The 15,455-nt window shown below is 33.0% G+C and overlaps 1 long non-coding RNA gene across 1 annotated transcript in view; it reads right to left on the reverse strand.

Moving 5' to 3' along the window:
- Positions 1–859: 859 nt before the first annotated feature.
- The window catches only part of LOC141447101 (uncharacterized), a 32,380-nt gene continuing 17,784 nt past the window's right edge, over positions 860–15,455 (reverse strand). The window contains exons 2-3 of the long non-coding RNA XR_012454142.1: positions 2,643–3,190; positions 860–2,053 (exon numbers count right to left, since the gene is read on the reverse strand). This is a non-coding gene — a long non-coding RNA (uncharacterized lncRNA). The remainder of the gene's footprint in view (positions 2,054–2,642; positions 3,191–15,455) is intronic.

The raw sequence follows: 15,455 nt of genomic DNA on the forward strand, positions 1-15,455 counted from the left end.
GTGCGTTGTCGTGATGGAAAAGGACTTTTTTGTGGGCCAATCGTGGGCGTTTTTCTTGCAGCTCGGTTTTCAAACGGTCCAATAACGATGAATAATATGCACCTGTAATAGTTTTACCCTTTTCCAGATAGTCGATGAGGATTATTCCTTGCGAATCCCAAAAGACAGTCGCCATAATCTTTCCGGTCGAAGGAACGGTCTTCGCCTTTTTTGGCGCAGATTCCCCCTTGGTAACCCATTGTTTAGATTGTTCTTTGGTCTCAGGAGTGTAGTGATGTAACCATGTTTCATCCACGGTGACGAAACGACGCTTAAAGTCCTGCGGATTCTTCTGGAACAGCTGCAAACCGTCCTTGCAACACTTCACACGATTTCGTTTTTGGCCAAGCGTGAGCAATCGCGGCACCCATCTTGCGGATAGCTTTGTCATGTCCAAATGTTGATGCAAAATATTATGTACCAGTTCATTCGAGATGCCCACAGCACTAGCAATCTCACGCACCTTCACTCTTATGTCATCCATCACCATATCATGGATTTTATCAATGATTTCTGGAGTAGTAATCTCAACAGGGCGTCCAGAACGTTCAGCGTCACTTGTGCGTCCATATGGCCACTCCGAAAATTTTGAAACCACTTATAAACTGTTCTAATCGAAGGTGCAGAGTCACCATAATGTTTATCAAGCTTCTTTTTAGTCTCCTGAGGCGTTTTGCCTTTCATAAAGTAGTGTTTAATCAACACACGAAATTCTTTTTCGTCCATTTCTTGAAAATCACTCGACTTCCTCGATTCAAACGAATGCCAAACACAAAGAAATAGACCGATCTGGCTGAAACTTGGTGTGTGTTCTTCCAAGAGTTGCTACTAACTAAACATAACCTCGATACGCGCCAGTGGTGCTATCTCTCTGACTTTGCACGGACTTTTCAAACGACCCTCGTAATAATAACATTTAAATTTATAAAAAAGAGACATTTTTCGTATTTTTATAACTATTTGAAATATAAAAGACCTAGATTGAACATTCAATCGACTTTCTCTAAATATAATTCCGTTCTAATTCTAATTAGAAAATTATAGGTCTTTTTCTATTTTTTAAATCAATTTGAATTGAACAGAAGAAACAGTTTTCCTGATTCAGGTAATCCATAATCATGAAATATATATATATATATTTTAATGTTATCTCTATTATAGTAGCAAAAAATCTGTAAAATTTTAGGATATCTTTCTAGAAATACTCAAGTCTTATGACTATATGCTAAACGGTTCTTTGCTGGTTAGGGAATCATCAGTAAAGGATTTGGGCATCACGTTCAACTGCAAATTGGATTTTATGAAGCACATGAATAAGATCAAAAGCAAATCTCTACAAACGCTTGGATTTGTATTTAGGAACACGAGAAATTTCTCTGGCAGCCATTCTTATGTCATATTAAATAAATCCCTTGTAAGACCCCCACCTTGAATGTGGTTCAGTAATTAGGAGTCCGTTTTGCAAAGGAACATGTGGCTTCTATTTGAGGCTGTTCAGTTTTTTCGATGGTTGGCTAGCCGTTTGAAAATCCCCTAAAGAAACCCTTATCTATTCCGATCTACAGTTCACTCTCAATATTCCTCCACTTACCACCAGAAGAATTTATTATGATCTCTCTCTTACCTCTGCAAACTTCTCCGCTCTCAAATAGACTGGTCCTTACCTTCTTTCTCTAATTTCTTTTAATATCTCATCCCATACTACACGACATTCTTCTCCGTTCAATGTACCGTACTGCAAACATAATTACGTTTTTTTGCTCCCCAATCTTTCGTATGATGCGGGCAGCCAATCATTTTAACTTAGATTTCTTTGGCACTGATATACAAAATTTGCTAAATAAAGCCAGATGTTAACAATTTCTTTGAATTATTTGTATTGTATAAATCTGTATAAATTTGTATTGTATTATAAAAAGATTATATAATAAGTCTTAACAAATATTGTATGCCCTAAAATTTATATATTTTTCTCTAGTCTGATCTCAGTTTGAGTTCTCAACACTGTCTGTAACTTAAAATAAAATACAAGTTAAGCTTTTAAGTTAATATTTCATGCTCGGAAATAGAATTTAATAATGTTATATAATATAATAATAGAATACTAATAACTGGACATAACATGTATTGATCTTATAACATGTATTGTATCTTAACAATAACTTTTTTTGTTTTAATTCAAGTTAGTATGACTTGGTTCACAAATGACTTTATAGTGGAATATATGTTTTACAGTTGAACCAATCTACCTCATTAATGTGATCTGTAATATGTATTATCAAATTTTGTTTTTAGCTTTCAGCGTGTGTACATTACATTTTTATCAAATAACCAGGACAAAACGGGATATTCTTAGTCAAAATGGAACATATGGTAAGCAAATTACTGAACAACTTACTGCTGCAAAGTACTAGGCAAGCAAAATTCATGATCGTATATTAAAAAAAAATGGTGTGCATTTTAGCTACAGACTAGATAAGAATATGTATAATATAAAATGCATATTGAAAATCTAGTAGAAAAATTCTCCTACTTGATTCAGAAATATAGGAGAAATGAATAAAGAGATAAGTTTCTAGATATTGATGTACTAAAGGACTTACAAGTACTCTCTTGGTATTTGAGTGCAAGGCTATATGATGGACGACTTTTATAACCCATTCACATACCCACCACACTGGGTTCTAACCATTCCTTCAAGCCACTGATCTATCTCATACTTGTATTACTGACACCAGTCTACTCAATCCAACTTACGACTAGTGAAAGCTTCTTTTTTTTACCTCCCCCAAAGCTCGGTAAGTATCTGTAATACATCATATATTTGTATTCAATACGTAGTGAACAGGTTGAAAAGAATATATCCTATCTACATGTGCGAATAAAAAAATTACTTATCTGTCAAATTTGTCTTTATTGCATGAATGTATTTGCTTGAGAAATATCTCGTACTGAAATTGTTTATTTTTTTCTCTTTCTCATTTACATCAATATATTGAAGAAGACCAGCTGTATTTCTGGTTGATAATTTGTCAGGCGTTAAATGACAAGTTGATTGATGTTTGGCAATGGCAAGAAAGTATTTTTTAATATTCAAACGTTGTTGTAGTGAAAACTTGTTCTGGCATCCATCAGCTGTGTATATTTTTTTCTGAGGCAAAGAGAAGAGTATGAATTTCGAAGATTTCTCCCCAAACTCCATTTTTGTAATAGTTCTTTTTTATAACACAAAATAAGATAATTATAAATTCTTAAATTGAATAAATAGGTTATTTGAAACGTGACTCATACTTATTGAAATGTTTATGTAGGTTTTTGTTCATGTTACTCAAAAAACGTATAACCAAAGGTACAATTAATAATATTTATATTTCCACTAAGCGATCACAACGACCACGCTCACGACCGCGATTTTGCCCGTTCCACTTGCTTGTGAGCGTTACAATCGAAAATCCAAGTGGAACGGACTATGGGGCGTTTTAACCGTTCATGTAAACATTACAAATGGCGACCTCGAAAATAAGTCAGAAGCTTGAAGAGGTTATTTTTTAATTTTAACTCCGTTTATATGCAGTTATAATAAACTTTATTAATTATTGGTAAAGTTGACTTATATTAAAAGAATATATATAATTCAATTTTTTATATTACATTTTAGTGGAGTATTTATAAAATTTACGTTTAAATAAAATTAAAATGTCTTTTGTGGCAACAGTTGGATATCTATTAATAATGCTTTAGAAAGTTCTTTATCTAGTTCCTATGAAGAGTGGAATGCAATTTTACAAAATCGCAATGATAAAAAGCGAAAACTTAGGCCACGTATTATTAGCTATCAGAGTAATTGATCTTTATTCAGATGAAGAATTTAAAAGTTATTTCAGGTAAATGATTTTGTGTTATTCAGTGAATTAGTGTGTAAAGGAATAAGTAATTATTTATTTATTTATTTATTTAGATAGATAGATAGATAGATAGATAGAAAACATACTTTATTATCATATTTACATACAAAATAAATAAAAATTACACATTTGAATCGTATGAATACTGGCATGAGTACAATCGTCTGTCAGGAAATTGTGGCTATCATTTTAAAGAAAAAACTTTTTCAAAACTTGTAATACTTTAAATAAAAAGAAATCTTTTTAATTTAAGGAATGGGAATCGGGCTCTAAAGGGAAGAACTAGTTAATAATAATAACAATAATATTAATAATAATCAAAATAGTAATAGTCAAAACTACATCCGAGACATGGGTTGGTATTACTGTTTAATAGTTGAAATTCGCCACTAGAAACATTCTAAATGCCATAGATTCTTTAATATAGGCAATTAATGGCAGCCAATTAGAGCCATTCATCAGCAGAATCATTTCACCTTCTTTTAAGGTCACCTTGTCAAAGAATTTCTTTCTTATAAAACTCAGTATTCTACAGTGACCAAGAAAGTGAAATAAATCTTCATTGACGCCCATATTGCACATACTGCATGTGTAGTTCCTTCCTTGAATGTATGGCTTATAGTTTAGGTCAAGTAGCTCTCCTCTTATCTTCATAATTAGACCCACGCTGTAGGCATCCAAACCAATATAAGTGGAATTTACTTTAAAAGATAACTTGCTATAAATTTTATGGTACGTATTATTAAGAGCTTTGGAAATGTTACAGTTAATATAGTACTGATTTAAAGTATTAATAATCTTGTTAATTTCAGCACCAAACCTGTCAGGAGACTGGAAATCTAAATTAACATCACATTCCAACTTTTGAAGCCAATTGGCCAAATCTTTAGACCACAAAATTTGTTTTCTAATTATTTCCAGTGCCAAATGTTTAATTAAACGATTACCATCCAAATCCAAAATCTTTTTAATGAATCTCAAAAATATTGAGAAGGTAAAAACATGTAATGGGCTTGCACCTGTTTCTAAGTAGAGAACATAATTAGGTGTATTTTTTAGTGGCGAGCCCATTTCCAACAGTTGTATAACCCTTTAATAGATTTCTGTTTCATTTCGTACGCTGAACCGTGGATAGAGGTTGCGCAGCTTGACTGTCCCTTTCATTATAACGAGTTGATGCACGTAATAAATAAGGCAGGCTCAAATAAGGCGCCCGGTATCGACGGAATCCCGTTCGAATATTATAAGTATGCTCCTACGTGTTTCTTGGGACTTACATTAAAATTATTTAATAAATATTTCGCGGAAGGTAAGGTGCCGGAAAAATTTAATGATGCGGTTATCTTTCCTCTTCATAAAAAGGGAATTTAAATGACGTTTTAAACTATAAGGGAATATCGTTTTTAAATACAGTGCAAAAGTTATACACAGCTTTATTGGGTGAAAGATTGAGCCGGTGGATGACGCAAAACAATATTCTTTGCGAAGAGCAGGCGGGGTTCAGGCACGGTTTCTCCGCTCTGGATAATATTTTCATTCTAATTAATTCTATCCAGCTGAAATGGTACCAAGGAAGAAAGAAAATTTTTTGCTTCTTTGTAGACTTGAAGTCTGCTTTTGACTCTGTGAATAGAGAAGCACTCTTTTACAAGTTGTATCAGTGCGGGATCTCAACTACGATGGTTCGCGCAATCCAGAGTTTGTACAGGGATACCAAGTCAGCAATATGGGGTTGTAAGGGCATTTCACTTCCATTCCAAACATATTGTGGAGTTAAACAGGGGTGTAACTTAAGTCCATTACTTTTCTCCATATTTATAAATGATTTAAAAAAAGCTCTTAGAGGAGGGATATGGTTAAAAGATTACAATTTAAAGCTGCTTCTCTACGCGGACGACATAGTGCTAATAGCCGACGATCCAAGAGTACTTCAGCAAATGATAAACCAGTTGGAAGTTTACCTGGAAAACTGGAACCTGGTTCTTAATTTGGCCAAATCCAAGATTTTAGTCTTCAGAGCGGGTGGTGGGAAGTTGGGAAGACTAGAAAACTGGAAATTCAAGGGAGAACCTATTGAAGTAGTCAAGGAATACAAATATCTTGGTATAAAAGTAACACCTTTGAAATTGAAGTCACATTGGGATGAAGGGCAAAGCAGGCTGTGTTGGGATTGAACAGTGTTTGGGCTGGCCTAATTACGAATGAGTATGTACCGATTCCTGCAAAAAATGGGGTATATTTAACTCGGTAACAAGAGCTGTCCTTACGTACGGTTGTCAAAATTTGGGGTGCCCAGTACTCGGAAAGATTGGAGAAAGTACAGAGGCTATACATTAAGAGACTGTATCGTCTGCCAAAAAATACACCTATTTATTTATTTTTTGTAGACTTTCGAGAAACACATTTTATTATTTACATGAAATAATACTTTCATTTACATGAGATAATTTTATCGGTCGCCATATTTTGTTTTAAAAATTGCGCCAACTCTAAACGCCCACTTCGACCCAGCTCTTAAGGTGAGGCGTTGTGGGCTTCGCGTGAGCGAAAATAGTGACGTCATTAGTGACGTTTTCGCCACAAGCTCAACGGCCGCGGTCGCCAAATGGAACGCCTGAAGGTATGTTTTGTTCGTTGTGGTCGCTTAGTGGAACGCGCCCTAAATGACTAGTGTTGGCCATTTTGAAAACAATTTCTACGATTCAGCACAGTTGTTTCTTAAATCAATTTGAATTAAATAGAACAAACAGTATTCGTAATTCTGGTAATCAATAATCAAGAAACATTTTTTTTTAATAATATCTCTAATATAATAGCTAAAAATCTGCAAAATTTTAGGATCTCTTATTGAAAATATTCCAGTCTTTACAAATATTTGTGCCTTAAAATCTTTATATTATTTTCTAGTCCGATGTCAGCTTGAGTTAACACTGTCTTGTTACTTAAATAAAATACAGTAATATGATGGAGAATGTTCAAAATAAGTTCTTAAATTTAAAGCTTTTACATTAAGATTTCCTTTAAGCTAGGAAATAGAATGTAATAAATTACGTTCATCGTTTAATTTATTAACTAGTTCCGACAGGAAGAAAATGTTGAACATGTTATTGATTTATTATATTTGCCATGGATCAATATGTGAGACCAAAACCTATTATCGTTCCTACTTTTTAACCATCTTCCAATAATGAAAAGATAACAGATAGTTCTCCACCAAATTTCACTCTTTCAATTCTTTTATTCTTAGATCTCTCAAAACATGTAAACAACTTATCCGTTGAAACAGATATTTTTTTCAGTTTAAAGAGATTAATTAAAATATTTAGTACGAAACCTTTATTATAAAACATATTTCTTTCTTTCTTTTTATTACGTACTAATGTAGATTATCTATATTCTATAAAAATATAGTTTTGTTAAATTTAATTTCATTTATTCCAAAGTTCTTTCACCTATATAGTATTTGTATACGTGATTAATATGCCCATTGTATCAGTACAGGTACTTTGTTTATTTGTATTCCATAATGAGCACTTTCATCCTGATAGATATGTGAAAAATTACATAATATACATTACACGATATTTTTTTTTTTTTTTAATGATTTAAGGCGCGTCAACATCTAAGGTTATTGGCGCCCGGAGCTTTTTTCAGTGCACTGCCGGCCTCCGGACAGTGTTCTCTCGTTACAGACAAAACTGTCCATCACCGGACAGTGAGCTGTAAGAAGCTCCTAGGAAGAGAAAATCTAAGGGTCAGCTGTTGGATTCGAACCCGGGACCTCCGCGTGGGAGTCCAGTATGCTAACCTCATAGCTAATCCCTTCCCTCATTACACGATATTATTATTATAAATGTTTTATTAGAAAATAATGTTTAGGGTGAAGGGACCAGTAATTGACTGGGCACCAGTAATTGACATACCAGAAATAAACTGGTATTATAAGGGATATGAGCCGTTTTTAGTGGTGATTCTTTCAATTTCGTTATTGAGAAGCCTTTGGGCAGCAGTTCCAGAAAAATATTAATTATTTCAAGGTTCCTTGGTATCAGTGGAAGGTTATTTGTGTTAAAAGTTCAAAATCAAGGAAAAAACAAGCCGTTGCTAAGGAGGATTGATAAGAAAATAATTTTTCTTTTTTCTTATTTTTCGTTTATTTGTTCATATATTCGTGTGGTTATCAATGTTCTGTTATAATTAGTATTACTTGTAGATTTCATTTATGTAGTTTTTTTTTTAATTATAAGAAGCATTGAGGATTAAAATGGGGCTGTCAATCACTGGTCCTTGAAACGGCAATCTGCCCAGTAATTGACATGTATGTCAATTACTAGTCCTACAGCTTTTTTGTTTGAGACCAGTGATTGACTTCCTGGGAAAATGATAAGATAGGTTGGTAAATTTTATTATAATTAAAAATTCAATATATTGTAAAATAAAATCATTGATAAAAATCGGCAACATAAAATAAATAGTAAAACTTCCAACAAAATATGTTTAAATTAATGAATTAGCAAATGTACGCCTTATTTCAAGAGGGCATGCAGAATGATTATTCTGTAGAGAACAACAATCTATGAACAACAAACTGGAATAATCGTGATCGCCGAACAGCTTCCGAGGCCTACGTGATTGATAAAAACGACGCCCACTTATCGGAGTTGGAAAATCTATCATTCTCCCTCAGTTTTGGGTCCTAGCCACATGCCAAAGAAGAAAGGGAGGAAATGGCTGAACCATAGAATTCCATCAAAGAAAACGGCCAGAGGAAAAATGAAGCTCCCTCAAGAGAAGTACCAGGTGCGAAATCAAACATACGTGGAGAGTTGGTGACTTTGTGATGTTACCGGTAGTACAGTTGTGTAAGGGTTGATCGTCAAAAGCTGCATAAAGGTTGTAAGGTTGAAAAAATATTAGATTATTTAGGTTTGCCTATTTAAAAACTGATTGTAATTAATTATGAATAAGACTAATTTTTGTTATAAATCCAATTGAAAAAGTGATTTAGGTGATTTAAGTGATTTATTTAGATCTAAAAGTGATTTTGAATGCATACCTTATGTCGTTTCATGAATGTATTTGTATGTCAATTACTGGTCCCACCCCATGTCAAACACTGGTTCCACCGAAAATTCGGTATGTCAATTACTGGTTCATTGACATACTTCCAAAAAAAATCATTTTTGGTTGACATAAAGATCGAATTTACTGCTTTTAAAATATTAATAAAATAAAATACATCCTACTGGAGCGGTACAATTTTATAACCTACACCTGGAGCCAAAATAACGGAAGTTATTCTATCTTAAACTCGAATTTTTTCTTAAGCAGTCAATTACTGGTCCCTTCACCCTACATGTTTTTGTTTTCATACATTCTATACGATATTATTAATGAATGTATTGCCGAAATGGTCCGGTTTGTGAAAACCTGTATCACAGATAAATAGAACAAAATCCCCGTTTTGTCTGTACTAAGATTTAGAGTTGTTATTTATAAATTGCAGTTTTCCAAATTCAGACTTTAGTAGAAGAATTAAGAGACAAATAAGCAGTAGCGTAGCTTTTTTTATTTTATCTGCTGTTAAATAAAATGAAAAAGATTGATTCAAGTATTTTATTGTAAACACAGCCCAGTCGATTAGAAAAGGTATAATGCAAAAAGTCCCTTCTTATATACATCCAATAAATTTGGTAAAGTAAAGAAACCAAACAAGATTTTACAGCGTCTAAAAGAAAATCTGGTGATAAGTGCACTCGGATTTCCTTCTTTTTCTTTAAGCTCTAGATTCTTTCCTTTCCTATTTTCATTCAACTCTGTTTTGTTTTTTTTTTTTAAATTTTATCTGCTGTTAAATAAAATGAAAAAGATTGATTCAAGTATTTTATTGTAAACACAGCCCAGTCGATTAGAAAAGGTATAATGCAAAAAGTCCCTTCTTATATACATCCAATAAATTTGGTAAAGTAAAGAAACCAAACAAGATTTTACAGCGTCTAAAAGAAAATCTGGTGATAAGTGCACTCGGATTTCCTTCTTTTTCTTTAAGCTCTAGATTCTTTCCTTTCCTATTTTCATTCAACTCTGTTTTGTTTTTTTTCAAGTTGGGAATTTTCTTTGTATATCTTTTATTCAAACCCACTGTTTCCATATTTAAATAATCATTATCGTTATATTGCAATATTATATTGGGAATTAGTTCAAAGTTTTATCATTTCGATAAAGTTATAAACTTCCACAGCGCAAGTAGCGTTCAAATAAATGCTATTCATAATAAATATACATTATTGAATAAATTAATAATATCAGAATAAATTAAACACAAAGAAATTGAATTGAAGTGATAATTGAAAAGTAATGTTGTTGTATAGCGTAATATGTATTTAATGGTTGATAATAAACTTAACAAACATCATGAGGATTAGAAACTCATAGAAAATTTTGTTAAGAGAACAATAATGGAACTGATTAATACGAACAATAACAATATTATAGCGGTACGTATTACCAAAATATCGAGTTTTTTGGCCTACTTAGGGTGCGTTCCACTTGGCGACCACAACGACCAAAACATACTTTCAGGCGTTCCACTTGGCGACCGCGGTCGTTGTGGTCGTGGCGAAAACGTCACTAATGACGTCATTATTTTCGCCCACACAACGACCACAACGCCCCACCTTAAAAGCTGGGTCGAAGTGGGCGTTCAGAGTTGGCACAATTTTTAAAACAAAATATGGCGACCGAAAAAATTATCTCATGTAAATGAAAGTATTATTTCATGTAAATAATAGAATGTGTTTCTCGAAAGTCTACAAAAAATAAATAAATAAATAATTACTTATCCCTTTACACACTAAATCACTGAATAACAAAATCATTTACCTGAAATAACTTTTAAATTCTTCATTTGAATAAAGATCAATTACTCTGATAGCTAATAATACGTGGCCTAAGTTTTCGCTTTTTATCATTGCGATTTTGTAAAATTACATTCCACTCTAATCGGAACTAGATAAAGAACTTTCTAAAGCATTATTAATAAATATCCAACTGTTGCCACAAAAGACATTTTAATTTTATTTAAACGTAAATTTTATAAATACTCCACTAAAATGTAATATAAAAAATTGAATTATATATATTCTTTTAATATAAGCCAACTTTACCAATAATTAATAAAGTTTATTCTAACTTATCTTCGAGGCCGCCATATGTAATGTTTACATGAACGCTTAAAACGCCCACAGTCCGTTCCACTTGGGTTTTCAATCGCAACGCCCACAAGCAAGTGGAACGGCCAAAATCGCGGTCGTGGTCGTGGTCGTTGTGGTCGCCAAGTGGAACGCACCCTTAGCCTGCTACATTCCGGCATTGCACATTAAAAAATTCATTAAATCAGAAAGAAGCTTCTATTCCAATACTTAGAAACAATTAATGACTTTTTATGAATTACTGTCTAAATAGCTTCTATTTTCTGGATCAAGCCTTCCAATTTATGGATTGTTATCCCTATATATATATATACATTTTTTTTTTTTATTAGCATTGAAATATTTGATTGCGTGTGATATATAAGTTTGTTGCTATCTCAAATACATCTTTACATTTCATAATCACTTACTCTTTACAATTTACCTGGCGCCTCGCATGCCTGCTAATTTTTTTTGTAGTACACTGAGCAGAAATTGAGTGCATTTTCTTGATTCAGAAGAAGTTCTATTTGAGTTAGAGTTTGTTTAGTTATAGTTTGGCTTTTAGCCGACAGATCGCAGTTAAATTGGCTTTGTTGTGCAGCTCAATGCTGCTCAATTAACTGGTTAAGGGAGTCCCCGTAATTCACTTTATTTATGCAAGTTTCTTTTGTAAGTTTTTTTTTAGATAGAAATATGATAGATAACGTTTTATCTTAGTGTTTCCATCTGAGCGTTACTAGAGCAATCGATGTGATCCTACTATTTCTGGCACAGGGTAAAATTAGGGTACGTTCCACTAAGCGCTCACAACGATCACGCTCACGACCGCGGTTTTGCCCGTTCCACTTTAATCGAAAACCCAAGTGGAATGGTCTATGGGCGTTTTAACCGTTTGTGTAAACATAACAAATGGCGACCTCGAAAATAAGTCAGAAGCTTGAAGAGGTTGTTTTTTAATTTTAACCCCGTTTATAAGCAGTTATAATAAACTTTATTAATTATTGGTAAAGTTGACTTATATTAAAAGAATATATATATAATTCAATTTTTTATATTACATTTTAGTGGAGTATTTATAAAATTTACGTTTAAATAAAATTAAAATGTCTTTTGTGGCAACAGTTGGATATCTATTAATAATGCTTTAGAAAGTTCTTCATCTAGTTCCGATGAAGAGTGGAATGCAATTTTACAAAATCGCAATGGTGAAAAGCGAAAACTTAGGCCACGTATTATTAGCTATCAAAGTGTAATTGATCGTTATTCAGTGATTTAGTATGTAAAGGGATAAGTAATTTTTCATTTTATTATTTTTTTTAGACTTTCGAGAAACACATTCAATTATTAGCAAGAGATAATACTTTCATTTATCTGATATAATTTTTTCGGTCGCCATCTTTGCTTTTAAAAAATTGCGCCAAATTTCTGAACGCCCACTTCGATCCAGCTATTAAGGTGGGGCGATGTGAGCCTTGCATGAGCGAAAATAATGACGTCATTAGAGACGTTTTCACCACGACCACAACGACCGCGGTCGCCAAGTGGAACGGCTGAAGGTACATTTTGATCGTTGTGAGCGCTTAGTGGAACGCACTCATAGTGTGGGTTAAGTTAGGATATGTAATCTCCAAATTCTCCAGGACTCTAGGCTTTACAGAGGCTTCAAGGAAATCAAGCAGCTTCGATACACACCTTTCAGTATATGAATTTCAAGTCCTCTTACGCACAAATACCTCATTACCTCATGAGTTCACCATTGCCAATAGGTCTAGTTCCATTATTTATTTATTTTTTTAATTAACCCTCCGTACAATCCATTACTGTCATTAACATTTGCTAGTTATCCTTACAAACTGTTTTTATAATTTGATAACCACCTTCTTAACTTAGATTCTACATCACTACTCTAAATATTAAATAAAAACTGCCCAACTTTTATGCACAACTTGTGATGATGTTTTCAGTATCTATCTAGCTTAACACAAGTCCGAAGAATTTCAGGGTATTAACATGATTAAGTTCAAGGCCTCTGTCAGTTTCATGGCTTGTATGTCGTATTCTAAAATGGCAAGGAATGTCACGGAACAGCTGTCATGACTTGCCTAATCAGAGATCACCAAAATGGCTCAAACAATAATAAAAAAAATCAAAATGATAATTACCATCGGCCCAAGGATATTAAAATTGATGAACATCTAAAATTGTATAGTTTAAAATTAAAAATTATTTTTTAAAACACAAAAAAATGGATTTAGACTGAAATATGGCTTCATTATAACGTTTAAATAAAATTTAAAAAGAAAGTAAATATTTTAAAAGACAGATAAGACCTTAAAGCACGTCAATTAAGGATGTTATTCAATAAGAGAAAAATAAAATTTATCTTTTCAATTTCTAGAAAGCAAGATAAAAGTAGTCACAATATCAAAATGATCTCCTCTGCCTGTTATATCTTTCTGCAAATCTCATTTGGATGTTTTGCAATTTGAAGGGTGAGAAGACTTTTACGTCTAACAATTTTTTTTTTATCAATAATACCTGTTGGCAGGTCTACACTTCCGTTCGTTGTGGCTGCTACTACAGCTGCATGTACCAACTTATATATATATATGCAAAAGTTTATTTATCCAATCTGTACAATGTAATGCCATGGTTGGACGCGTTCAACGACCCTCTAGGCAGAATTTCATATTGACTCTTCTAACCTCTGGCATAGTTTATTTTTATTTTATTTTTTTCATTTTTCATTATTATTTTTTATTCTCTTTCACAAGATGGTTCTCTCAAATTTTTAAGAATTGGAGTTTTTACCGTTATTATACAGGGTGATCCATTTAAAACGCACCAATCGCTAACAACTTTTTTAGGAAAGCGGAATTTCGAAAAAAACCCATGAAGTAAACTATATGTTTTTTTTGGTTTAGTTTTCAAATTTTTCACCCCGATGCTGTATCGGGGTTACATAAGGACCACTGGTTTTGACAATGATTATGAAAACTACATAAAAAATTGTGAAAATTGGCGTTGATCTCTTTTCGATATCCCTAATATTAGTCGAGATATTTAAGATCAAAGTTACATTTTTATCTATTCGTGAACGGTTTTCGATATTAATTTTCCACCAGAAATACACGTTTTGGGAGGTGCTCTGACTGCAAAAAATATTATTTGAGACTCAAAGAACAAAAATAATAAGAATTATTTAAAAAAAATGTAGTGTAATGTAATGGTTATGGGTGAATCAGAATAAATTTGTTTTATCATCAAATGAAAGCAGCCATAACATCATGATAATGTATCCCGTATGCAAGACTTCTTGTCCTATGATTACGGTGCCAGGGAGGGGCGGATGTTGGTCTAGTGATCCAGATCGTGGGCTTTGTAAGTGGATGGTCTCCAGTTCGAATCCCGCATATAAGTACACTTTATTAAAAAAAGTATTATGATTCTTCAAGTAATAAGAATGACTGCATACGCGGGATTCGAACTGGGGATCTCCCACTTAGAAAGCCACGCTCTTGACCACTAGACCCTGGCAAGATATTCTTACCGTAATCATAGGTCAAGAAGTCTTGCATACGGGGTACATTAAAATGATGTGATGATTGCTTTTATTTGATGATAAAACAAATTTATCCCTGATTCACCCACAACCATTACATTACACTATGTTTTAAAATCTTCAATTATTATTTCTTTTGTTCTTTGCGTCACCAATAACATTTTTTGCAGTCAGAGGACCTCCCAAAACGTGTATTTCTGGTGGAAAATTAATATCGAAAACCGTTCACGAATAGATAAAATTGTAAATTTAATCTTAAATATCTCGACTAATATTAGTGATATCGAAACGGGGTCAACGTCATTTTTTATAGTTTTTTTTGTAGTTTTCATAATTATTGTCAAAACCTGTAGTCCTTATAAAAACTCAATTATGTTTTTGCCCGTAACTCCGCCAAAAATGAAGATACATCATCGGGGGTGGAAAATTTAAAAACTAGACAAAAAAAAACATATAGTTTACTTCGTGGGATTTTTCGAAATTTCGCTTTCCTAAAAAGTTATTAGCGATTGGTGCTTTTTAAATGGATCACCCTGTATATGAGAACATAATTATTTAAAAGCTAAAATTGTGTGAAAGTTAAAATCTACTTACGATTAGGATCCAATAGTGTAGAGAAACATTGCTGAAAATTACATTGCTGTGGAAGAAACGAATAGAAAAGTTACCACCGTGAACTTTTCACTTTAAGCTAAAAAGAAAAGCTGGGAAACTAAATACAGAAGGAAAAGCATACTTATTTACTCTCATTAACTA

Source organism: Rhodnius prolixus, unplaced genomic scaffold (genome assembly GCF_049639745.1).
Source record: "Rhodnius prolixus isolate KJV_2025 unplaced genomic scaffold, Rpr scaffold_7, whole genome shotgun sequence".
Classification (NCBI taxonomy): Eukaryota; Metazoa; Arthropoda; class Insecta; order Hemiptera; family Reduviidae; genus Rhodnius; species Rhodnius prolixus.